The sequence below is a fragment of the Mercurialis annua genome (genome assembly GCF_937616625.2).
Source record: "Mercurialis annua linkage group LG4 unlocalized genomic scaffold, ddMerAnnu1.2 SUPER_6_unloc_53, whole genome shotgun sequence".
NCBI lineage: Eukaryota > Viridiplantae > Streptophyta > Magnoliopsida > Malpighiales > Euphorbiaceae > Mercurialis > Mercurialis annua.
The window spans coordinates 1-16356 of record NW_026605986.1 but is presented as its reverse complement, the minus strand read 5'-3'; the positions used below and the strand labels follow the sequence as shown (position 1 = coordinate 16356).

Sequence of the window (16356 nt, the reverse complement as noted above, 5' to 3'; positions counted from 1 at the left end):
CTAGCAGAGCATGGTTTCGATCCTCGGACCTCTGGGTTATGGGCCCAGCACGCTTCCACTGCGCCACTCTGCTACTCGTGGAAGAAAGTAAACCATCTCTGGTTCCGGTCAGACCCTGTTCCTTGTGCAATGAAACGGCTGCGGCAGGTTATGATGGACTGATTGCCGGAATAGGACACCATCGTCCCGGTTCCGTGGTGTAGTGGTCATCACGTCTGCTTTACACGCAGAAGGCCCCCAGTTCGACCCTGGGCGGAATCATGTTTTGCCAGAGCAGACGCCGTGTCCCCCAGGGCAAAGCAGAGGCGGTACGAGGCGGCGCGTCGCGTTAGCTATGCTCTCAGGCCAGCCGTGATCGTATAGTGGTTAGTACCTCGCGTTGTGGCCGCGATAACCCAGGTTCGAATCCTGGTCACGGCAAGGAGCACACTTTTCTTTTCCCCACCTCCACAAATGAAAAGAAAACCTAAAATTTCGTCTCCCTCCTGCCCAGGGTGTGCAAAGAGGGGGCCTTGCCGAAACCCGGGATTGAACCGGGGACATTTAGATCTTCAGTCTAACGCTCTCCCAACTGAGCTATTTCGGCTTGATACTTGCTGCGACGGCGGCAGCCCATAAGCCCGGCCCGAGGAGATCGAGTTCGGCCTCGGCCAAGTCCGCCGCTTCGCACGAGCGGTCGTGAAATCGGCCCTCATCTGGCCCATTAGCTCAGTTGGTTAGAGCGTCGTGCTAATAACGCGAAGGTCGTGGGTTCGATCCCCCCATGGGCCACTGGACCTTCCTTTTCGCACTCTGGATCGTTCAAATTCATTTTTATTTTTTCACACCACCCTCCTCCGACCACAAGCAAAAGACAGAGCCCTCCCCGGCGGGGAATCGAACCCCGGTCTCCCGCGTGACAGGCGGGGATACTGACCACTATACTACCGAGGAATACACAAACACACGCGCCGCGACACGCGCCAAAGTGCCTAAGTGCCATACACTTTTGAAGCACTTTGCGGCGCGGCGCAAAACAAAAACTTGTGCCCCCGGGTGAGGTTCGAACTCACGGCCTTCAGATTATGAGACTGACGCGCTGCCTACTGCGCTACCGAGGCCACTTCCACCCCCGCGACACGCCCGGCATTCCCCCGGCCACCAAGGCGCACACAACCACATGCCAAAAAGAAAGGCCCGGCTGACCCCGACGTGATTTGAACACGCAACCTTCTGATCTGGAGTCAGACGCGCTACCGTTGCGCCACGGAGTCGCTCCTCTCACCCGACCCAGTGCTTTGCGTCCTGCCCTTTTATTCTCAGCTGGGCCCCCGGAAGGCAAAAATGATTCCGCCCGGGATCGAAACCGGGGGACCTTCTGCGTGTGAAGCAGACGTGATATCCGCTACACCACGGAATCGGCTTCCTTCGCCATGTTCAAGGGCGTGTCGGAAAGGACGTCAAGCCAAGGCGGGAGGGAGCGACGGCGACGGCTGCGGGGGTGGGGACGCACCAGCAGGGACTGACCGCGACCGCGTCGGGCATCACCCAGATTCCTTCGATAGCTCAGCTGGTAGAGCGGTGGACTGTAGTAGGAGACGGCTGATTGCGGGTATCCATAGGTCGCTGGTTCAAATCCGGCTCGAAGGAAGGTCCCCTTTTTGCATCGTCCGCGCGCGAACGGAATGCCCGGAATGCAGCGGAGCGTTGCGGCTCAGCTGGCCGCAAGGGCAAGAGAGTGCAAAAGTTCCGGGTACCGGGAATCGAACCCGAGCCTCCTGGGTGAAAGCCAGAAATCCTAACCACTAGACCATACCGGACGGTTGAGCGCTGCGTCTCGACGGTGACACTCATTCTGGGCGAGCTGCCTGCCGCAGAAATAGGGCTCGGCAAGGTGTCAGGCAAAAGGCACCCGTGCCCCCAGGGAGATTCGAACTCCCGACCCCCGGTTTACAAGACCGGTGCTCTAACCACTGAGCCATGGGGGCGGATGGAACGGTGAAACAATGTCCAAAATTTATTGACTGAACACGCGGCCGAAATGACCCGCCACGGGCCCTGACTAACGAAAGGAAAGTGTCGAAGCTCTGTCCCCGCGCTCATGGTCTGTTACGGGGTCGGGGCAAGCCTGCGCACACTGTAGCACGTTGCGTTGGTTCCCGTTTACAGTGCCATTTGCGTGCTCGTCACCGCACTTGTTCACCCAGCGACAGTGGTGTAGTGGTTAGCATAGTTGCCTTCCAAGCAGTTGATCCGGGTTCGATTCCCGGCTGTCGCACTGTTTTGCTTACCGCTCGATGGGGCTGGGACCGCGGGCATCCATGGCATGCCGCCGGCTCCACAGCCACCAGGATTCCGTGGTGTAGCGGTTATCACATCTGCCTAACACGCAGAAGGCCCCCAGTTCGATCCTGGGCGGAATCACTCGTTTTGCTCGGGATCACGGCACAACGAAAACTGCCGTCGGGAGCGAGGGGCATCCCTTTTTTTCCTACGCCCTCGGGCGGAATGCGTGTGGGTAGCGTGGCCGAGTGGTCTAAGGCGCTGCATTAAGGCTGCAGTCCCCTCGGGGGCGTGGGTTCGAATCCCACCGCTGCCATCCTGATATTTTTTCCACCACGATCCCAACCTGAGCCTTCCAAATAAAAATGGTGGGGGGTGCGCCGACCGTGACAGGACTCGAACCTGCAATCTTCGGATCCGAAGTCCGACGCCTTATCCATTAGGCCACACGGTCCTCTGGGTGCCACGGCCCGAGTCATACACCGGAGCTGGACGGAGGCTGCATGGCATCCCTGAAGTGGAACCCCCCTGGTCTGCCGACAAAAGAACAAGCGCCCCCGGGTGGGGTCGAACCACCAACCTTTCGGTTAACAGCCGAACGCGCTAACCATTGCGCCACGGAGGCCGACGAGGGTGTCGAACGGTTGGCAAGTAGCGTTGGTGATCGCCTGTCGGGGTCATGGATGCAAAACATGCATCGGCCGGGAATCGAACCCGGGCCGCCCGCGTGGCAGGCGAGCATTCTACCACTGAACCACCGATGCGTTGGTACCCAATGCGAGGGACGGCCGCGAGGAGGTGCCCACTCGGAAAACCTCCCCGGGGCAGACGTATAGACACAGCCACACGCAGACACAAAGACGTATCCGACCGAACGTGCGTGACGCGGGCGGGGCGGCAGACGCACACCCGCGCGCACACACAGGTTATTCTTCGCGCGTATACGGGCGCCCAACGGCGCACACCCACACGCACACACAAAGTTGTATCTGACCACGGAACGCGCGTAGCGCGGACATGTGCGCCGGCAGGCACACACCCGCACGCAGACGCATGTCGATTTGTGGCATCGCTCGAGCAAAAATGTGGAACGCTTCACGATTTTGCGTGTCATCCTTGCGCAGGGGCCATGCTAATCTTCTCTGTATCGTTCCAATTTTAGTATATGTACCGCCGAAGCGAGTACGGGGGCGAGCGGCGCTGCTGACCGTATATGTACTGCCAGCGGGCGGGCTCACTCTAGCCACGGCTCGTAGCCCCTCTGGACGGGCTGCCCAGGCTACTCTGTGATTCTGGTGGCTCCGTCGGCGTGGCAGGCGGACGGCAACTGCCACTGACTGCGCATTGGCATTGTGCCCGTGTCCGTGGCAATGGTGTGCCCATGGAGACAGGGCCTCAAACGTCAGCCTCTCGCACCGTGTCCTCGACGGGGGAGCCCCCTAGCGGCCGTCTCCGCAACCGTCCATAAAAGAAGCGTCAGCTCGCGATCCTGCCAGGATTCGAACCTGGAATCTTCTGATCCGTAGTCAGACGCGTTATCCGTTGCGCCACAGGACCGACTATGATCACCCTCATTGAGTCGACCGAACAAGCATCTGTCATCGGCTCGTCCCGTGAAAGCGTCCCGTGGCCCGATTTTGATCCATTTTTTTCTTCTTTTTTTCTTGTTTTTCTTTCTTTGTGAATCCCTGCGCGATCCTCATGGATGGCAAGGTGGCATCAAATCATGTCCGTAGCCCAGTCGAAACTTATTCCTCGTTTCCGTAAGGCGGCATCGTAGACGTGCACATGGTGTTGGTGGGCGTAGACCAAGAGGCGGCGTGCTGTCTAGCCCCCCCGGATGAGATGAGCCTGCACGACGACAGCACTCTCACTTCTCAGATTCGGGGGATTGGCTCAGATGGTAGAGCGCCCGCTTAGCATGCGGGAGGTCCAGAGATCGATACTCTGATCCTCCAATTGTTTTGGCAGGCGGATGGAGACGCTTGGTAACCCAGCAGCATTGGTACAGGGGCGAGGCAGCCGAAATCAGTGACGTTGAACCTGCAACAGAGCGAGTGAGCGAGTGATCGGACCCGGTTCCGCCGTTTCGCTCCGTCAAGTAGGTAGGGAAGCGGGCCGTGCGGTCACCTCTCGGGCCGCATCTTCGGTAGTATAGTGGTCAGTATCCCCGCCTGTCACGCGGGAGACCGGGGTTCGATTCCCCGCCGGAGAGGCTTTCCTTTTGTGGCAAAGGGGGGCCGTTTACCCCAAACTCGGTGCTGGCTGCCGGCAAGGGAGGGTAGGTGGCGCGAGAAAGACAAAACACTGGGTCCGTCCGGGATTTGAACCCGGGACCTCTCGCACCCTAAGCGAGAATCATACCCCTAGACCAACGGACCAACTGTGATGCACGGCCAGGCTGCCGGCGACCCGTTGGTGGCAGATCCGTTACGATCCGTTTGAGGTAGGAGCATCCAAAACAGACGTGCCTCCAGAGAGAATCGAACTCTCGACCCCCAGTTATCCAGTTCCGATCAGCACGCTACTAGACTGGTGCTCTAACCACTGAGCTATGGAGGCGGCTGAGTACGAGGCGCGCGGCCTGGCAAAAACGGGATTGCGCCCACGCGACGGTCTGCTCGCGCGCCAGTCCTAAAACGGAAGGTCCCACCGAGACTTGAACTCGGATCGCAGGATTCAGAGTCCTGAGTGCTAACCATTACACCATGGGACCGGACGGGTGAGCAACGTGACGACCGCGAACACACTTGATTCACGCCAGTGCGGGCAGAGAAACACGAGTGAAATGACGGCGAGGCAAAAGGTCGGACCGACGAGGATGAGATTCGAACTCACGCGGGCAGAGCCCATTGGATTAGCAGTCCAACGCCTTAACCACTCGGCCACCTCGTCTGTTACGGGTGGGACGCGGGAAATGCGTCCATGCGGTTGAGTTGGTGGGAGTGACGCAGTGGAGTCAAAAACTTCCGGTACCGGGAATCGAACCCGAGCCGCCTGGGTGAGAGCCAGAAATCCTAACCACTAGACCATACCGGATGTTCTGGCAAGTGCGGGATCCAGGGGTTAGACAAGGGGACATAAGCCGCAGAAGCACGCGTGAGCGGGCAAAAGGATGAGAACGCCCAACGTGGGGCTCGAACCCACGACCCTGGGATTAAGAGTCCCATGCTCTACCGACTGAGCTAGCCGGGCGTATAGCACATGGTCGACTCGTGCCTCTTTGAGAGAGAAGCATGGGCACGAGGGAGGACCCGCGGCCTTTCTGGTGAGACGGTGCCGGGCACGAGACGCCCTGGCGGTAGGCAACGCGAACACGCGCATGTGTGGAGCAGACCTGCGCTGCCTACGTGGTCGGGCGAGGGCCGTGCACGGCATCGCCCGCCGGAGCTCTGCTGAGCACGCTATGGTGGGAGTGTGCTCAGTAAGCATGCTCTGTTCATAGTGCCCAGAGCACACTATGAGATTTGTAGAGTTATTTTGGAACATGTTAGTCGCACACAGAAAATTTCCGACCTGTCCACCGCTCGCTCGTGTGTGCTCTTGTGTGTGCTCGGGTGTGTGCTCGGGTGTGTGCTCGGGTGTGTGCTCGGGTGTGTGCTCGTGTGTGCTTGTGTGTGCCTGTGTGTGCCTGTGTGTGCTTGTGTGTGCCTGTGTGTGCCTGTGTGTGCTTGTGTGTGCTCGGGTGCTTGCTCGGGTGTGCTCGTTTGTGCTTGTGTGAGCTTGTGCGTGCTTGTGCGTGCGTGGGTGCGCGCGCGCACGTGTGTGTGTGTCGTCATCGCGTTGTTGAAAAAATAAAAAATACCCGGGTAAAACCGACCTGTATAGAACTTTATAAACTTGCTTATATAAATGTATAATCTTTTATCAAACTTTATAAAGTAGGTATACAGCTTTATAAACATTTAATACATTCGTATAAAGGCTTTTGTATATAGGCGTATATACTTGTATGGTATTTGAATACAATCGTATTCAATGGCATATACATGTGTATGCAAGCTAATAAAGCCGTATAAGTTCTCCAATACAAAGGTATACACTTTCATGTACTAGTGATGAGCTCCTTTAAAATTTTATAAAACAAAATACAAAAGTATACATGTTTGTGGAATAGCATACAATTGTATCAAACAACTTCTTTGTCGGTTAACAGACACCGCACGCTCGCGTGCAGCCCGCGAGAAGGCCTCCCTCTCCCTGAGGGTGTATCTGCGAGTACCTACAGGGTGCTATCATGTTGAAAGAGTCTGTATTTCGTGTTGTGCACACCAACACATGTGCACTTGTATACAGGTGAATACGCGTAGCTTAATACAACTTTATACATCTTCTAATACGACTTTATACAAGCACTCTTATAAGGCTGTATCCAACTTTTATAAACCCGTATTCAACTTTTATATACCTGTATACACGGCTGTATGCAAGTCGGTTTTACCCGGGTAAATAAAAAGGGACACTAGATAGAAGAAGAAAAAGAGTGGAAGTGCAGGGTGTCGAACCCTGTGCCTCTCACATGCAAAGCGAGCGCTCTACCGATGAGCTACACCCCCCTCCCGACACTGAGCCGATTGAATCGTTGTGATATTTTAAATGGACGATGAACCATCCCTTTGTTTTGTCCGTGCTCCTGTGGCGATGCCCCTTGGAAATCAGTGGCCCCGCGGAGGGGCGACGCGTGAGCGTCCCTCGCGTGGGTTTTCGACCTTTTCTGGCGGGTAAACGGCGGGACTAAATAAACAGACGGAGCGCAAAAAAATACCGCAGTCGGTAGGACTCGAACCTACGCTCCCAGAGGGAAACTGATGACTATCTGGAGTGTTTTCTAGTCAGTCGCCTTAACCACTCGGCCACGACTGCACTGAGGAGTGGCGCCGCCCCACAGTACCTATGAGTTGTTTCACGCGATGGTTGCGTTTGACTGGTGTGCACCGTCTCGCGCGTCGTGCGCCTGGATGCCAGACGTCATTGCTGCGTGGGGGCGTGTTGCTGCTGTCGTTAGGTGCCTCCATGGCTCAGTGGTTAGAGCACCGGTCTCGTAAACCGGGGGTCGGGAGTTCAAATCTCCCTGGAGGCAGTCAGCTCGTCGTTTTACGGGTCTTGCCGACACCGATGTGGAAAATAGGTGGACGCTCACTACGTGAATGTTGCGGGTAGCCCCTGTGGCCTAATGGATAAGGCATCGGTCTCCTAAACCGGGGATTGAGGGTTCGAGTCCCTCCAGGGGTACTGCCTTGTCTTATTTTCCCCAAAAAATGTGCATATTTTAACGTCAGAGCGGAAAAACGTAAAAATTTGATGTCAGAAGTGGGATTTGAACCCACGCCCTCATTCGAGGACCAGAACACTCGGGCCCGCTCTGCGAGACGGGCAAGGGCCATGGTTCCCTTGAGTCTGGCGCCTTAGACCGCTCGGCCATCCTGACGATGGTAGGCAGGGCGGCGTGCCGTGATAGTATTGGCACGCTCACGTCACGTAGCATGTGATCCGTGGCCGACGCGTTTCCCTGGACACCTGGTCGTCTTGCATGCAGCAATGACGTATACGAGCCCGGTTAGCTCAGTCGGTAGAGCATTGGACTTTTAATCCAAGGGTCGAGGGTTCAAGTCCCTCATTGGGCGTCTTGTTTTGCCTCTGGTGTCCCTCTTGACGCAGGTGTTTGGTCTCAAAGGATTGGCTCATTTTGAGGGTGGGCGTGGTCCCCGTGGACGAAGTTGTGCGAAACCAAGCCACCCCGATACTGTAGCAGCCGTGACCGAGTGGTTAAGGTGACTGACTTGAAAAGTGGTAGACATGATATCAGTTTCCCTCTGGGAGCGTAGGTTCGAATCCTGCCGGTTGCGTATTTTTGTTGTCGTACTCAATTTTAAGAAAATGTCTTCTGAATGTAGAGAAGGCGGTGAAAGTAGTGCGATCCCCTACGAATTTGAGGCACATGAGAGAGGGTCGACAACATCCCGCTACCGTGAAAAATTGCTCGTTCTCTCTCTCCGGGCTCTGGTCGCCGGGGCTGCAACGTGACGGGGCCCACGTCCGCAGTACGCCCCAAAAAGGATGGAAGGTGTGGAAGGGTCGTGAGTCGGCGATGGCCATCCACGGACCTGAGTCCAAATGACGTCCCTCTTGTTCACAATGCTCTTGCGCAACTTTGACACGGGGATTTAGCTCAAATGGCAGAGCACCCGCTTCGCATGTGGGAGGCACAGGGATCGATACCCTGAATCTCCATTTTATTTATTTATTCATTCATTCATCTATTCGTTTGTTTGTTTATTTCCAGCCCGTGGACCGTGGGTCTCGCACAGCCCGTCCGCAAAGTCGGCCAGTTAAGAAGAAATAGTCGGTAGGCTGACGACGGAGCGCCTGGCAGGTGGGCAATAACGTGAAGTGCATGCACGGGTGCGTCGCGGGACGGCCTATCCTGACGTTCGCAGGCGCGCATCCTTGAGTTGAATTTGTAAGTAAACGAAGGTCTGATGAACGTGCTATGCGGACGGCCTATGATTGGGTGGTAGCGAGATGGTCGTTGTCCCTTATCGTGGCCTGTTGGTCTAGGGGTATGATTCTCGCTTTGGGTGCGAGAGGTCCCGGGTTCAAATCCCGGACGGGCCCTTGTTTTCTGAGAGAAACAGGCATGCTCGGGCCTGAACACCTGAACACTCTTCGCCCCCGGTGATAACCCCGTGCACGGTCCCATGGTGTAATGGTTAGCACTCTGGACTTTGAATCCAGCGATCCGAGTTCAAATCTCGGTGGGACCTTTCTGTACACATTCCTCGGCTCTTTAGTTTTATTTGTTCTTAACGCAAAGGGTGAACCTTGTTGGGGATTGTAGAGAGGAGCATTCTTACCCTGTAAGCAGGGGGGTATAGCTCAGTGGTATAATGTTATTCATACCTTAGTCTTATAACTAACTGTGTAGCCTCTCGCCTTTTAATCTATTTAAATCTATGTATTACATTACAATACCTTGTTACTTGTTAAAGTTTATCAATAAACTTGTTTAAAAAAAAAAAGTGGTAGAGCATTCGACTGCAGATCGAGAGGTCCCCGGTTCAAACCCGGGTGCCCCCTTCTTTATGCCCAAGGCCAGTTTTTGATGGTGCAAAACAGTCATAAAGGTGGCAGCGGTGGGATTCGAACCCACGCCTCCGAAGAGACCAGTACCTGAAACTGGCGCCTTAGACCGCTCGGCCACGCTACCCGACACAACGGATTTTAAAGCCGTTCCGGTGACAGCCGGTTCTTAAAAATACAGGCACAAGTGCAAAAGTGTTGCTAGCAGAGCAAGGTTTCGATCCTCGGACCTCTGGGTTATGGGCCCAGCACGCTTCCACTGCGCCACTCTGCTACTCGTGGAAGAAAGTAAACCATCTCTGGTTCCGGTCAGACCCTGTTCCTTGTGTAATGAAACGGCTGCGGCAGGTTATGATGCACTGATTGCCGGAATAGGGTACCATCGTCCCGGTTCCGTGGTGTAGTGGTCATCACGTCTGCTTTACACGCAGAAGGCCCCCAGTTCGACCCTGGGCGGAATCATGTTTTGCCAGAGCAGACGCCGTGTCCCCAGGGCAAAGCAGAGGCGGTACGAGGCGGCGCGTCGCGTTAGCTATGCTCTCAGGCCAGCCGTGATCGTATAGTGGTTAGTACCTCGCGTTGTGGCCGCGATAACCCAGGTTCGAATCCTGGTCACGGCAAGGAGCACACTTTTCTTTTCCCCACCTCCACAAATGAAAAGAAAACCTAAAATTTCGTCTCCCTCCTGCCCAGGGTGTGCAAAGAGGGGGCCTTGCCGAAACCCGGGATTGAACCGGGGGCCTTCAGATCTTCAGTCTACTGCTCTCCCAACTTTTTTTTTTTAACAGATTTTTATTGGTCACAAACAAGATACAAATCAAATGATATGTAATAACAACGTGACTAATAAAAGTAGGTAAAGTAACAGGCAATAATTTATGCTAGTTAATACATAACAATTACAAGGAATCAAGCAACAAGGCAGAATATCATTTGAGGTTATGGTCGTCCGCCGCCGGCTCGACCCATTCTCTCTCTCGCACACTCCTCTCCCAGCGCCATCTGTCGTCATCGACTCACACTCCGTCGGCCGGCGGGCGGGCTGCGTCCGAAAGGACTGGGCGACTGAAACACATAACGATTCTGTTAGTGACCAGCAGTTACATTTTTCAACAAATATAATTTAATTAGAACGTATTATATTAGCAAAGAATAATTTCATAGCAATATTGAATCACAATAGAACAATATCAATTAAAATCCAGGAGGCGGCTTGTCTGCAGCTGCAGCTGCGCCGGCTGGCGGCGTTTCGCTCAGGGAGTGAGCTAGGCGTCCAGGGGCACTGTGGGGCAGCGCGCCAGGAGACCGGGGAAGGGGGGGAGGCTAGCTGGCCTGTAGCTGTCACGTCGTCTGCTGGCTGCGCGTCGTGTCGTCGGCTGGCCCGGCGTGGCCGGTGGCGACGGGTGGTGCGCCAGGCGTCCGGAGAGTCTGGGAGGGGCGGAGCGCCAGACGTCGGGTGGGCCAGGCGTCCGGAGAGATGGGGAGGGGCGGAGCGCCAGACGACCGGGGTGGGAAGAACGTTGTACCGCGGAACCGAGGGATCATCACCATGTTCAGGATCCGTGCGTAAACTGTCCGTCCTCACATCCTGCTCGCGGATGCAGCTCAAGACTGCACCGGGTCGTTACAGGCCTGCTCACGAGATGTGCCCTTGGGCACACCGGCTCATCGCAGGGGCTCACACAACTGGACCACGGTCTCTTCTAGGTGGAAGCTGCCTCGGTCGTCTAGATGGTGATGGTGGGGGGGCGCTCCAGCCCGGCGGCGAAGGCCATGAACTTGGCCATGCTGTGCACCTTCGTCTCGGCCAAGAAGCTGCAGGTGGTAGCGAGCAGCCAGGCCACGGCGTCGTCCGCAGCCTTGGACGCGGCGGGGCGGTCCGGGACGAGCATGGTGGTGGGCTCGAGGGCGGCGGCGCTGTCGTCCAGGAAGGGCGCGACCTTGGCCGCGGTCCAGGTCCAGATGTCCTTCGACCCGGCCTGGCAGGTGGTCAGCCGGTGCAGCACTGTGTCCTCCGCGGCGCCGCAGGCTCGACAGGTGGAGTTGTCTGCCTGGCGCGTCGCCTTGAGCCTGGCGTTGGTGGGCAGCACGTCGTGGACGGCGCGGAACCACACGGCTCGGATGGCCACGGGGAGGGCCTTGGAAGCCAGCCTCCTCCAGACGATGTCCCAGTTGGCAGTGGGGCGCTGCAGCTGCACTCGGGGCGTGACGGCGGCTTCCTCCAGCAGCACGCAGTACATGGCGCGGGAGAGGGCCGGGCCCTGCGCGTCGTCAGGCACGGTCATCTTGGCGGAGGTCTCGCGCGCGCTGGTGAAGTAGCGCACGGCGGGCGACACGGTCTCGTCGTCCTTGAAGAGAGCCGTAAGGACCTGCAGCCAGGCGCCGGACAGTGTGCGCTCCTCGGCGCGCGCTGCTGTCATCCACCGGGCGGTGAACATGGCCCTGCTCTTGTGCAGCGGGTCATGAAGTCCAAGGCCGCCGCGCCGCGAGGGCTGCACGACGACGGCGAGGGGCACACGCAAGGGCTCGCCGGCCCAGAGGAAGCGCGAGATGGCCTTCCTGGCGTCCGTGGCGGCGCGCACCGGGATGGGCAGCACCTGCGCGACGTGCCAGCTATAACTGAGCTATTTCGGCTTGATACTTGCTGCGACTGTGCCAGCCCATAAGCCCGGCCCGAGGAGATCGAGTTCGGCCTCGGCCAAGTCCGCCGCTTCGCACGAGCGGTCGTGAAATCAACCCTCATCTGGCCCATTAGCTCAGTTGGTTAGAGCGTCGTGCTAATAACGCGAAGGTCGTGGGTTCGATCCCCCCATGGGCCACTGGACCTTCATTTTCGCACTCTGGATCGTTCAAATTCATTTTTATTTTTTGACACCACCCTCCTCCGACCACAAGCAAAAGACAGAGCCCTCCCCGGCGGGGAATCGAACCCCGGTCTCCCGCGTGACAGGCGGGGATACTGACCACTATACTACCGAGGAATACACAAACACACGCGCCGCGACACGCGCCAAAGTGCCTAAGTGCCATACACTTTTGAAGCACTTTGCGGCGCGGCGCAAAACAAAACTTGTGCCCCGGGTGAGGTTCGAACTCACGGCCTTCAGATTATGAGACTGACGCGCTGCCTACTGCGCTACCGAGGCCACTTCCACCCCCGCGACACGCCCGGCATTCCCCCGGCCACCAAGGCGCACACAACCACATGCCAAAAGAAAGGCCCGGCTGACCCCGACGTGATTTGAACACGCAACCTTCTGATCTGGAGTCAGACGCGCTACCGTTGCGCCACGGAGTCGCTCCTCTCACCCGACCCAGTGCTTTGCGTCCTGCCCTTATTCTCAGCTGGGCCCCGGAAGGCAAAATGATTCCGCCCGGGATCGAACCGGGGACCTTCTGCGTGTGAAGCAGACGTGATAACCGCTACACCACGGAATCGGCTTCCTTCGCCATGTTCAAGGGCGTGTCGGAAAGGACGTCAAGCCAAGGCGGGAGGGAGCGACGGCGACGGCTGCGGGGGTGGGGACGCACCAGCAGGGACTGACCGCGACCGCGTCGGGCATCACCCAGATTCCTTCGATAGCTCAGCTGGTAGAGCGGTGGACTGTAGTAGGAGACGGCTGATTGCGGGTATCCATAGGTCGCTGGTTCAAATCCGGCTCGAAGGAAGGTCCCCTTTTTGCATCGTCCGCGCGCGAACGGAATGCCCGGAATGCAGCGGAGCGTTGCGGCTCAGCTGGCCGCAAGGGCAAGAGAGTGCAAAAGTTCCGGTACCGGGAATCGAACCCGAGCCTCCTGGGTGAAAGCCAGAAATCCTAACCACTAGACCATACCGGACGGTTGAGCGCTGCGTCTCGACGGTGACACTCATTCTGGGCGAGCTGCCTGCCGCAGAAATAGGGCTCGGCAAGGTGTCAGGCAAAAGGCACCCGTGCCCCCAGGGAGATTCGAACTCCCGACCCCCGGTTTACAAGACCGGTGCTCTAACCACTGAGCCATGGGGGCGGATGGAACGGTGAACAATGTCCAAAATTTATTGACTGAACACGCGGCCGAAATGACCCGCCACGGGCCCTGACTAACGAAAGGAAAGTGTCGAAGCTCTGTCCCGCGCTCATGGTCTGTTACGGTGTCGGGGCAAGCCTGCGCACACTGTAGCACGTTGCGTTGGTTCCCGTTTACAGTGCCATTTGCGTGCTCGTCACCGCACTTGTTCACCCAGCGACAGTGGTGTAGTGGTTAGCATAGTTGCCTTCCAAGCAGTTGATCCGGGTTCGATTCCCGGCTGTCGCACTGTTTTGCTTACCGCTCGATGGGGCTGGGACCGCGGGCATCCATGGCATGCCGCCGGCTCCACAGCCACCAGGATTCCGTGGTGTAGCGGTTATCACATCTGCCTAACACGCAGAAGGCCCCCAGTTCGATCCTGGGCGGAATCACTCGTTTTGCTCGGGATCACGGCACAACGAAAACTGCCGTCGGGAGCGAGGGGCATCCCTTTTTTTCCTACGCCCTCGGGCGGAATGCGTGTGGGTAGCGTGGCCGAGTGGTCTAAGGCGCTGCATTAAGGCTGCAGTCCCCTCGGGGGCGTGGGTTCGAATCCCACCGCTGCCATCCTGATATTTTTTCCACCACGATCCCAACCTGAGCCTTCCAAATAAAAATGGTGGGGGGTGCGCCGACCGTGACAGGACTCGAACCTGCAATCTTCGGATCCGAAGTCCGACGCCTTATCCATTAGGCCACACGGTCCTCTGGGTGCCACGGCCCGAGTCATACACCGGAGCTGGACGGAGGCTGCATGGCATCCCTGAAGTGGAACCCCCCTGGTCTGCCGACAAAAGAACAAGCGCCCCCGGGTGGGGTCGAACCACCAACCTTTCGGTTAACAGCCGAACGCGCTAACCATTGCGCCACGGAGGCCGACGAGGGTGTCGAACGGTTGGCAAGTAGCGTTGGTGATCGCCTGTCGGGGTCATGGATGCAAAACATGCATCGGCCGGGAATCGAACCCGGGCCGCCCGCGTGGCAGGCGAGCATTCTACCACTGAACCACCGATGCGTTGGTACCCAATGCGAGGGACGGCCGCGAGGAGGTGCCCACTCGGAAAACCTCCCCGGGGCAGACGTATAGACACAGCCACACGCAGACACAAAGACGTATCCGACCGAACGTGCGTGACGCGGGCGGGGCGGCAGACGCACACCCGCGCGCACACACAGGTTATTCTTCGCGCGTATACGGGCGCCCAACGGCGCACACCCACACGCACACACAAAGTTGTATCTGACCACGGAACGCGCGTAGCGCGGACATGTGCGCCGGCAGGCACACACCCGCACGCAGACGCATGTCGATTTGTGGCATCGCTCGAGCAAAAATGTGGAACGCTTCACGATTTTGCGTGTCATCCTTGCGCAGGGGCCATGCTAATCTTCTCTGTATCGTTCCAATTTTAGTATATGTACCGCCGAAGCGAGTACGGGGGCGAGCGGCGCTGCTGACCGTATATGTACTGCCAGCGGGCGGGCTCACTCTAGCCACGGCTCGTAGCCCCTCTGGACGGGCTGCCCAGGCTACTCTGTGATTCTGGTGGCTCCGTCGGCGTGGCAGGCGGACGGCAACTGCCACTGACTGCGCATTGGCATTGTGCCCGTGTCCGTGGCAATGGTGTGCCCATGGAGACAGGGCCTCAAACGTCAGCCTCTCGCACCGTGTCCTCGACGGGGGAGCCCCCTAGCGGCCGTCTCCGCAACCGTCCATAAAAGAAGCGTCAGCTCGCGATCCTGCCAGGATTCGAACCTGGAATCTTCTGATCCGTAGTCAGACGCGTTATCCGTTGCGCCACAGGACCGACTATGATCACCCTCATTGAGTCGACCGAACAAGCATCTGTCATCGGCTCGTCCCGTGAAAGCGTCCCGTGGCCCGATTTTGATCCATTTTTTTCTTCTTTTTTTCTTGTTTTTCTTTCTTTGTGAATCCCTGCGCGATCCTCATGGATGGCAAGGTGGCATCAAATCATGTCCGTAGCCCAGTCGAAACTTATTCCTCGTTTCCGTAAGGCGGCATCGTAGACGTGCACATGGTGTTGGTGGGCGTAGACCAAGAGGCGGCGTGCTGTCTAGCCCCCCCGGATGAGATGAGCCTGCACGACGACAGCACTCTAACTTCTCAGATTCGGGGGATTGGCTCAGATGGTAGAGCGCCCGCTTAGCATGCGGGAGGTCCAGAGATCGATACTCTGATCCTCCAATTGTTTTGGCAGGCGGATGGAGACGCTTGGTAACCCAGCAGCATTGGTACAGGGGCGAGGCAGCCGAAATCAGTGACGTTGAACCTGCAACAGAGCGAGTGAGCGAGTGATCGGACCCGGTTCCGCCGTTTCGCTCCGTCAAGTAGGTAGGGAAGCGGGCCGTGCGGTCACCTCTCGGGCCGCATCTTCGGTAGTATAGTGGTCAGTATCCCCGCCTGTCACGCGGGAGACCGGGGTTCGATTCCCCGCCGGAGAGGCTTTCCTTTTGTGGCAAAGGGGGGCCGTTTACCCCAAACTCGGTGCTGGCTGCCGGAAAGGGAGGGTAGGTGGCGCGAGAAAGACAAAACACTGGGTCCGTCCGGGATTTGAACCCGGGACCTCTCGCACCCTAAGCGAGAATCATACCCCTAGACCAACGGACCAACTGTGATGCACGGCCAGGCTGCCGGCGACCCGTTGGTGGCAGATCCGTTACGATCCGTTTGAGGTAGGAGCATCCAAAAGAGACGTGCCTCCAGAGAGAATCGAACTCTCGACCCCCAGTTATCTAGTTCCGATCAGCACGCTACTAGACTGGTGCTCTAACCACTGAGCTATGGAGGCGGCTGAGTACGAGGCGCGCGGCCTGGCAAAAACGGGATTGCACCCGCGCGACGGTCTGCTGGCGCGCCAGTCCTAAAACGGAAGGTCCCACCGAGACTTGAACTCGGATCGCAGGATTCAGAGTCCTGAGTGCTAACCATTACACCATGGGACC

General features: G+C 57.5%; 60 non-coding genes across 60 annotated transcripts; 24 read left to right on the top strand and 36 right to left on the bottom strand.

Annotated features, from left to right (window-relative positions):
* Window positions 1-188: 188 nt before the first annotated feature.
* Window positions 189-261, top strand: TRNAV-UAC (transfer RNA valine (anticodon UAC)). The gene has a single exon. It is a non-coding gene; the product is annotated as a tRNA-Val (tRNA).
* An 87-nt stretch (window positions 262-348) lies between these two features.
* On the top strand, window positions 349-420 carry TRNAH-GUG (transfer RNA histidin (anticodon GUG)). Its single transcript has one exon. It is a non-coding gene; the product is annotated as a tRNA-His (tRNA).
* A 93-nt stretch (window positions 421-513) lies between these two features.
* Window positions 514-586, bottom strand: TRNAF-GAA (transfer RNA phenylalanine (anticodon GAA)). Its single transcript has one exon. It is a non-coding gene; the product is annotated as a tRNA-Phe (tRNA).
* A 111-nt stretch (window positions 587-697) lies between these two features.
* Window positions 698-771, top strand: TRNAI-AAU (transfer RNA isoleucine (anticodon AAU)). The gene has a single exon. It is a non-coding gene; the product is annotated as a tRNA-Ile (tRNA).
* Window positions 772-861: 90 nt separating this feature from the next.
* Window positions 862-933, bottom strand: TRNAD-GUC (transfer RNA aspartic acid (anticodon GUC)). The gene has a single exon. It is a non-coding gene; the product is annotated as a tRNA-Asp (tRNA).
* Window positions 934-1026: 93 nt separating this feature from the next.
* Window positions 1027-1100, bottom strand: TRNAM-CAU (transfer RNA methionine (anticodon CAU)). Its single transcript has one exon. It is a non-coding gene; the product is annotated as a tRNA-Met (tRNA).
* An 81-nt stretch (window positions 1101-1181) lies between these two features.
* TRNAW-CCA (transfer RNA tryptophan (anticodon CCA)) lies at window positions 1182-1253 on the bottom strand. The gene has a single exon. It is a non-coding gene; the product is annotated as a tRNA-Trp (tRNA).
* Window positions 1254-1324: 71 nt separating this feature from the next.
* Window positions 1325-1399, bottom strand: TRNAV-CAC (transfer RNA valine (anticodon CAC)). Its single transcript has one exon. It is a non-coding gene; the product is annotated as a tRNA-Val (tRNA).
* A 135-nt stretch (window positions 1400-1534) lies between these two features.
* Window positions 1535-1629, top strand: TRNAY-GUA (transfer RNA tyrosine (anticodon GUA)). Its single transcript has 2 exons — window positions 1535-1571; window positions 1594-1629. It is a non-coding gene; the product is annotated as a tRNA-Tyr (tRNA).
* A 97-nt stretch (window positions 1630-1726) lies between these two features.
* Window positions 1727-1799, bottom strand: TRNAE-UUC (transfer RNA glutamic acid (anticodon UUC)). Its single transcript has one exon. It is a non-coding gene; the product is annotated as a tRNA-Glu (tRNA).
* A 95-nt stretch (window positions 1800-1894) lies between these two features.
* Window positions 1895-1967, bottom strand: TRNAT-UGU (transfer RNA threonine (anticodon UGU)). Its single transcript has one exon. It is a non-coding gene; the product is annotated as a tRNA-Thr (tRNA).
* Window positions 1968-2185: 218 nt separating this feature from the next.
* TRNAG-UCC (transfer RNA glycine (anticodon UCC)) lies at window positions 2186-2257 on the top strand. Its single transcript has one exon. It is a non-coding gene; the product is annotated as a tRNA-Gly (tRNA).
* Window positions 2258-2330: 73 nt separating this feature from the next.
* Window positions 2331-2403, top strand: TRNAV-AAC (transfer RNA valine (anticodon AAC)). Its single transcript has one exon. It is a non-coding gene; the product is annotated as a tRNA-Val (tRNA).
* Window positions 2404-2496: 93 nt separating this feature from the next.
* TRNAL-AAG (transfer RNA leucine (anticodon AAG)) lies at window positions 2497-2578 on the top strand. The gene has a single exon. It is a non-coding gene; the product is annotated as a tRNA-Leu (tRNA).
* Window positions 2579-2643: 65 nt separating this feature from the next.
* TRNAR-UCG (transfer RNA arginine (anticodon UCG)) lies at window positions 2644-2716 on the bottom strand. Its single transcript has one exon. It is a non-coding gene; the product is annotated as a tRNA-Arg (tRNA).
* A 98-nt stretch (window positions 2717-2814) lies between these two features.
* Window positions 2815-2887, bottom strand: TRNAN-GUU (transfer RNA asparagine (anticodon GUU)). Its single transcript has one exon. It is a non-coding gene; the product is annotated as a tRNA-Asn (tRNA).
* Window positions 2888-2955: 68 nt separating this feature from the next.
* TRNAG-GCC (transfer RNA glycine (anticodon GCC)) lies at window positions 2956-3026 on the bottom strand. The gene has a single exon. It is a non-coding gene; the product is annotated as a tRNA-Gly (tRNA).
* Window positions 3027-3341: 315 nt separating this feature from the next.
* Window positions 3342-3448, bottom strand: LOC126663870 (U6 spliceosomal RNA). Its single transcript, XR_007637111.1, has one exon. It is a non-coding gene; the product is annotated as a U6 spliceosomal RNA (small nuclear RNA).
* Window positions 3449-3746: 298 nt separating this feature from the next.
* Window positions 3747-3819, bottom strand: TRNAR-ACG (transfer RNA arginine (anticodon ACG)). Its single transcript has one exon. It is a non-coding gene; the product is annotated as a tRNA-Arg (tRNA).
* Window positions 3820-4147: 328 nt separating this feature from the next.
* TRNAA-AGC (transfer RNA alanine (anticodon AGC)) lies at window positions 4148-4220 on the top strand. Its single transcript has one exon. It is a non-coding gene; the product is annotated as a tRNA-Ala (tRNA).
* Window positions 4221-4405: 185 nt separating this feature from the next.
* On the top strand, window positions 4406-4477 carry TRNAD-GUC (transfer RNA aspartic acid (anticodon GUC)). Its single transcript has one exon. It is a non-coding gene; the product is annotated as a tRNA-Asp (tRNA).
* A 94-nt stretch (window positions 4478-4571) lies between these two features.
* TRNAP-AGG (transfer RNA proline (anticodon AGG)) lies at window positions 4572-4643 on the bottom strand. The gene has a single exon. It is a non-coding gene; the product is annotated as a tRNA-Pro (tRNA).
* Window positions 4644-4730: 87 nt separating this feature from the next.
* TRNAT-AGU (transfer RNA threonine (anticodon AGU)) lies at window positions 4731-4824 on the bottom strand. Its single transcript has 2 exons — window positions 4788-4824; window positions 4731-4766 (listed from the first exon to the last, which is right to left on the bottom strand). It is a non-coding gene; the product is annotated as a tRNA-Thr (tRNA).
* An 82-nt stretch (window positions 4825-4906) lies between these two features.
* On the bottom strand, window positions 4907-4978 carry TRNAQ-CUG (transfer RNA glutamine (anticodon CUG)). Its single transcript has one exon. It is a non-coding gene; the product is annotated as a tRNA-Gln (tRNA).
* A 97-nt stretch (window positions 4979-5075) lies between these two features.
* On the bottom strand, window positions 5076-5157 carry TRNAS-GCU (transfer RNA serine (anticodon GCU)). The gene has a single exon. It is a non-coding gene; the product is annotated as a tRNA-Ser (tRNA).
* Window positions 5158-5229: 72 nt separating this feature from the next.
* Window positions 5230-5301, bottom strand: TRNAE-CUC (transfer RNA glutamic acid (anticodon CUC)). The gene has a single exon. It is a non-coding gene; the product is annotated as a tRNA-Glu (tRNA).
* Window positions 5302-5384: 83 nt separating this feature from the next.
* On the bottom strand, window positions 5385-5457 carry TRNAK-CUU (transfer RNA lysine (anticodon CUU)). The gene has a single exon. It is a non-coding gene; the product is annotated as a tRNA-Lys (tRNA).
* Window positions 5458-7027: 1570 nt separating this feature from the next.
* TRNAS-AGA (transfer RNA serine (anticodon AGA)) lies at window positions 7028-7125 on the bottom strand. The gene is given in 2 exon segments: window positions 7028-7072; window positions 7089-7125. It is a non-coding gene; the product is annotated as a tRNA-Ser (tRNA).
* Window positions 7126-7269: 144 nt separating this feature from the next.
* Window positions 7270-7342, top strand: TRNAT-CGU (transfer RNA threonine (anticodon CGU)). Its single transcript has one exon. It is a non-coding gene; the product is annotated as a tRNA-Thr (tRNA).
* Window positions 7343-7421: 79 nt separating this feature from the next.
* On the top strand, window positions 7422-7494 carry TRNAR-CCU (transfer RNA arginine (anticodon CCU)). Its single transcript has one exon. It is a non-coding gene; the product is annotated as a tRNA-Arg (tRNA).
* A 70-nt stretch (window positions 7495-7564) lies between these two features.
* TRNAL-CAA (transfer RNA leucine (anticodon CAA)) lies at window positions 7565-7690 on the bottom strand. The gene is made up of 2 exons: window positions 7653-7690; window positions 7565-7610 (listed from the first exon to the last, which is right to left on the bottom strand). It is a non-coding gene; the product is annotated as a tRNA-Leu (tRNA).
* Window positions 7691-7813: 123 nt separating this feature from the next.
* TRNAK-UUU (transfer RNA lysine (anticodon UUU)) lies at window positions 7814-7886 on the top strand. Its single transcript has one exon. It is a non-coding gene; the product is annotated as a tRNA-Lys (tRNA).
* A 124-nt stretch (window positions 7887-8010) lies between these two features.
* TRNAS-UGA (transfer RNA serine (anticodon UGA)) lies at window positions 8011-8108 on the top strand. Its single transcript is given in 2 exon segments — window positions 8011-8047; window positions 8064-8108. It is a non-coding gene; the product is annotated as a tRNA-Ser (tRNA).
* Window positions 8109-8805: 697 nt separating this feature from the next.
* Window positions 8806-8877, top strand: TRNAP-UGG (transfer RNA proline (anticodon UGG)). The gene has a single exon. It is a non-coding gene; the product is annotated as a tRNA-Pro (tRNA).
* A 77-nt stretch (window positions 8878-8954) lies between these two features.
* On the top strand, window positions 8955-9026 carry TRNAQ-UUG (transfer RNA glutamine (anticodon UUG)). The gene has a single exon. It is a non-coding gene; the product is annotated as a tRNA-Gln (tRNA).
* A 361-nt stretch (window positions 9027-9387) lies between these two features.
* On the bottom strand, window positions 9388-9469 carry TRNAL-CAG (transfer RNA leucine (anticodon CAG)). Its single transcript has one exon. It is a non-coding gene; the product is annotated as a tRNA-Leu (tRNA).
* A 75-nt stretch (window positions 9470-9544) lies between these two features.
* TRNAM-CAU (transfer RNA methionine (anticodon CAU)) lies at window positions 9545-9616 on the bottom strand. Its single transcript has one exon. It is a non-coding gene; the product is annotated as a tRNA-Met (tRNA).
* Window positions 9617-9731: 115 nt separating this feature from the next.
* TRNAV-UAC (transfer RNA valine (anticodon UAC)) lies at window positions 9732-9804 on the top strand. Its single transcript has one exon. It is a non-coding gene; the product is annotated as a tRNA-Val (tRNA).
* Window positions 9805-9890: 86 nt separating this feature from the next.
* TRNAH-GUG (transfer RNA histidin (anticodon GUG)) lies at window positions 9891-9962 on the top strand. The gene has a single exon. It is a non-coding gene; the product is annotated as a tRNA-His (tRNA).
* Window positions 9963-12087: 2125 nt separating this feature from the next.
* TRNAI-AAU (transfer RNA isoleucine (anticodon AAU)) lies at window positions 12088-12161 on the top strand. The gene has a single exon. It is a non-coding gene; the product is annotated as a tRNA-Ile (tRNA).
* A 90-nt stretch (window positions 12162-12251) lies between these two features.
* Window positions 12252-12323, bottom strand: TRNAD-GUC (transfer RNA aspartic acid (anticodon GUC)). Its single transcript has one exon. It is a non-coding gene; the product is annotated as a tRNA-Asp (tRNA).
* Window positions 12324-12415: 92 nt separating this feature from the next.
* Window positions 12416-12488, bottom strand: TRNAM-CAU (transfer RNA methionine (anticodon CAU)). The gene has a single exon. It is a non-coding gene; the product is annotated as a tRNA-Met (tRNA).
* An 80-nt stretch (window positions 12489-12568) lies between these two features.
* TRNAW-CCA (transfer RNA tryptophan (anticodon CCA)) lies at window positions 12569-12640 on the bottom strand. Its single transcript has one exon. It is a non-coding gene; the product is annotated as a tRNA-Trp (tRNA).
* A 67-nt stretch (window positions 12641-12707) lies between these two features.
* TRNAV-CAC (transfer RNA valine (anticodon CAC)) lies at window positions 12708-12780 on the bottom strand. The gene has a single exon. It is a non-coding gene; the product is annotated as a tRNA-Val (tRNA).
* A 135-nt stretch (window positions 12781-12915) lies between these two features.
* TRNAY-GUA (transfer RNA tyrosine (anticodon GUA)) lies at window positions 12916-13010 on the top strand. Its single transcript has 2 exons — window positions 12916-12952; window positions 12975-13010. It is a non-coding gene; the product is annotated as a tRNA-Tyr (tRNA).
* A 97-nt stretch (window positions 13011-13107) lies between these two features.
* On the bottom strand, window positions 13108-13179 carry TRNAE-UUC (transfer RNA glutamic acid (anticodon UUC)). The gene has a single exon. It is a non-coding gene; the product is annotated as a tRNA-Glu (tRNA).
* A 95-nt stretch (window positions 13180-13274) lies between these two features.
* Window positions 13275-13347, bottom strand: TRNAT-UGU (transfer RNA threonine (anticodon UGU)). Its single transcript has one exon. It is a non-coding gene; the product is annotated as a tRNA-Thr (tRNA).
* A 216-nt stretch (window positions 13348-13563) lies between these two features.
* TRNAG-UCC (transfer RNA glycine (anticodon UCC)) lies at window positions 13564-13635 on the top strand. Its single transcript has one exon. It is a non-coding gene; the product is annotated as a tRNA-Gly (tRNA).
* A 73-nt stretch (window positions 13636-13708) lies between these two features.
* Window positions 13709-13781, top strand: TRNAV-AAC (transfer RNA valine (anticodon AAC)). Its single transcript has one exon. It is a non-coding gene; the product is annotated as a tRNA-Val (tRNA).
* A 93-nt stretch (window positions 13782-13874) lies between these two features.
* Window positions 13875-13956, top strand: TRNAL-AAG (transfer RNA leucine (anticodon AAG)). Its single transcript has one exon. It is a non-coding gene; the product is annotated as a tRNA-Leu (tRNA).
* Window positions 13957-14021: 65 nt separating this feature from the next.
* Window positions 14022-14094, bottom strand: TRNAR-UCG (transfer RNA arginine (anticodon UCG)). Its single transcript has one exon. It is a non-coding gene; the product is annotated as a tRNA-Arg (tRNA).
* Window positions 14095-14192: 98 nt separating this feature from the next.
* On the bottom strand, window positions 14193-14265 carry TRNAN-GUU (transfer RNA asparagine (anticodon GUU)). The gene has a single exon. It is a non-coding gene; the product is annotated as a tRNA-Asn (tRNA).
* A 68-nt stretch (window positions 14266-14333) lies between these two features.
* On the bottom strand, window positions 14334-14404 carry TRNAG-GCC (transfer RNA glycine (anticodon GCC)). Its single transcript has one exon. It is a non-coding gene; the product is annotated as a tRNA-Gly (tRNA).
* Window positions 14405-14719: 315 nt separating this feature from the next.
* LOC126663869 (U6 spliceosomal RNA) lies at window positions 14720-14826 on the bottom strand. The gene has a single exon (XR_007637110.1). It is a non-coding gene; the product is annotated as a U6 spliceosomal RNA (small nuclear RNA).
* A 298-nt stretch (window positions 14827-15124) lies between these two features.
* TRNAR-ACG (transfer RNA arginine (anticodon ACG)) lies at window positions 15125-15197 on the bottom strand. The gene has a single exon. It is a non-coding gene; the product is annotated as a tRNA-Arg (tRNA).
* A 328-nt stretch (window positions 15198-15525) lies between these two features.
* Window positions 15526-15598, top strand: TRNAA-AGC (transfer RNA alanine (anticodon AGC)). The gene has a single exon. It is a non-coding gene; the product is annotated as a tRNA-Ala (tRNA).
* Window positions 15599-15783: 185 nt separating this feature from the next.
* On the top strand, window positions 15784-15855 carry TRNAD-GUC (transfer RNA aspartic acid (anticodon GUC)). Its single transcript has one exon. It is a non-coding gene; the product is annotated as a tRNA-Asp (tRNA).
* Window positions 15856-15949: 94 nt separating this feature from the next.
* TRNAP-AGG (transfer RNA proline (anticodon AGG)) lies at window positions 15950-16021 on the bottom strand. The gene has a single exon. It is a non-coding gene; the product is annotated as a tRNA-Pro (tRNA).
* Window positions 16022-16108: 87 nt separating this feature from the next.
* TRNAT-AGU (transfer RNA threonine (anticodon AGU)) lies at window positions 16109-16202 on the bottom strand. Its single transcript has 2 exons — window positions 16166-16202; window positions 16109-16144 (listed from the first exon to the last, which is right to left on the bottom strand). It is a non-coding gene; the product is annotated as a tRNA-Thr (tRNA).
* An 82-nt stretch (window positions 16203-16284) lies between these two features.
* On the bottom strand, window positions 16285-16356 carry TRNAQ-CUG (transfer RNA glutamine (anticodon CUG)). The gene has a single exon. It is a non-coding gene; the product is annotated as a tRNA-Gln (tRNA).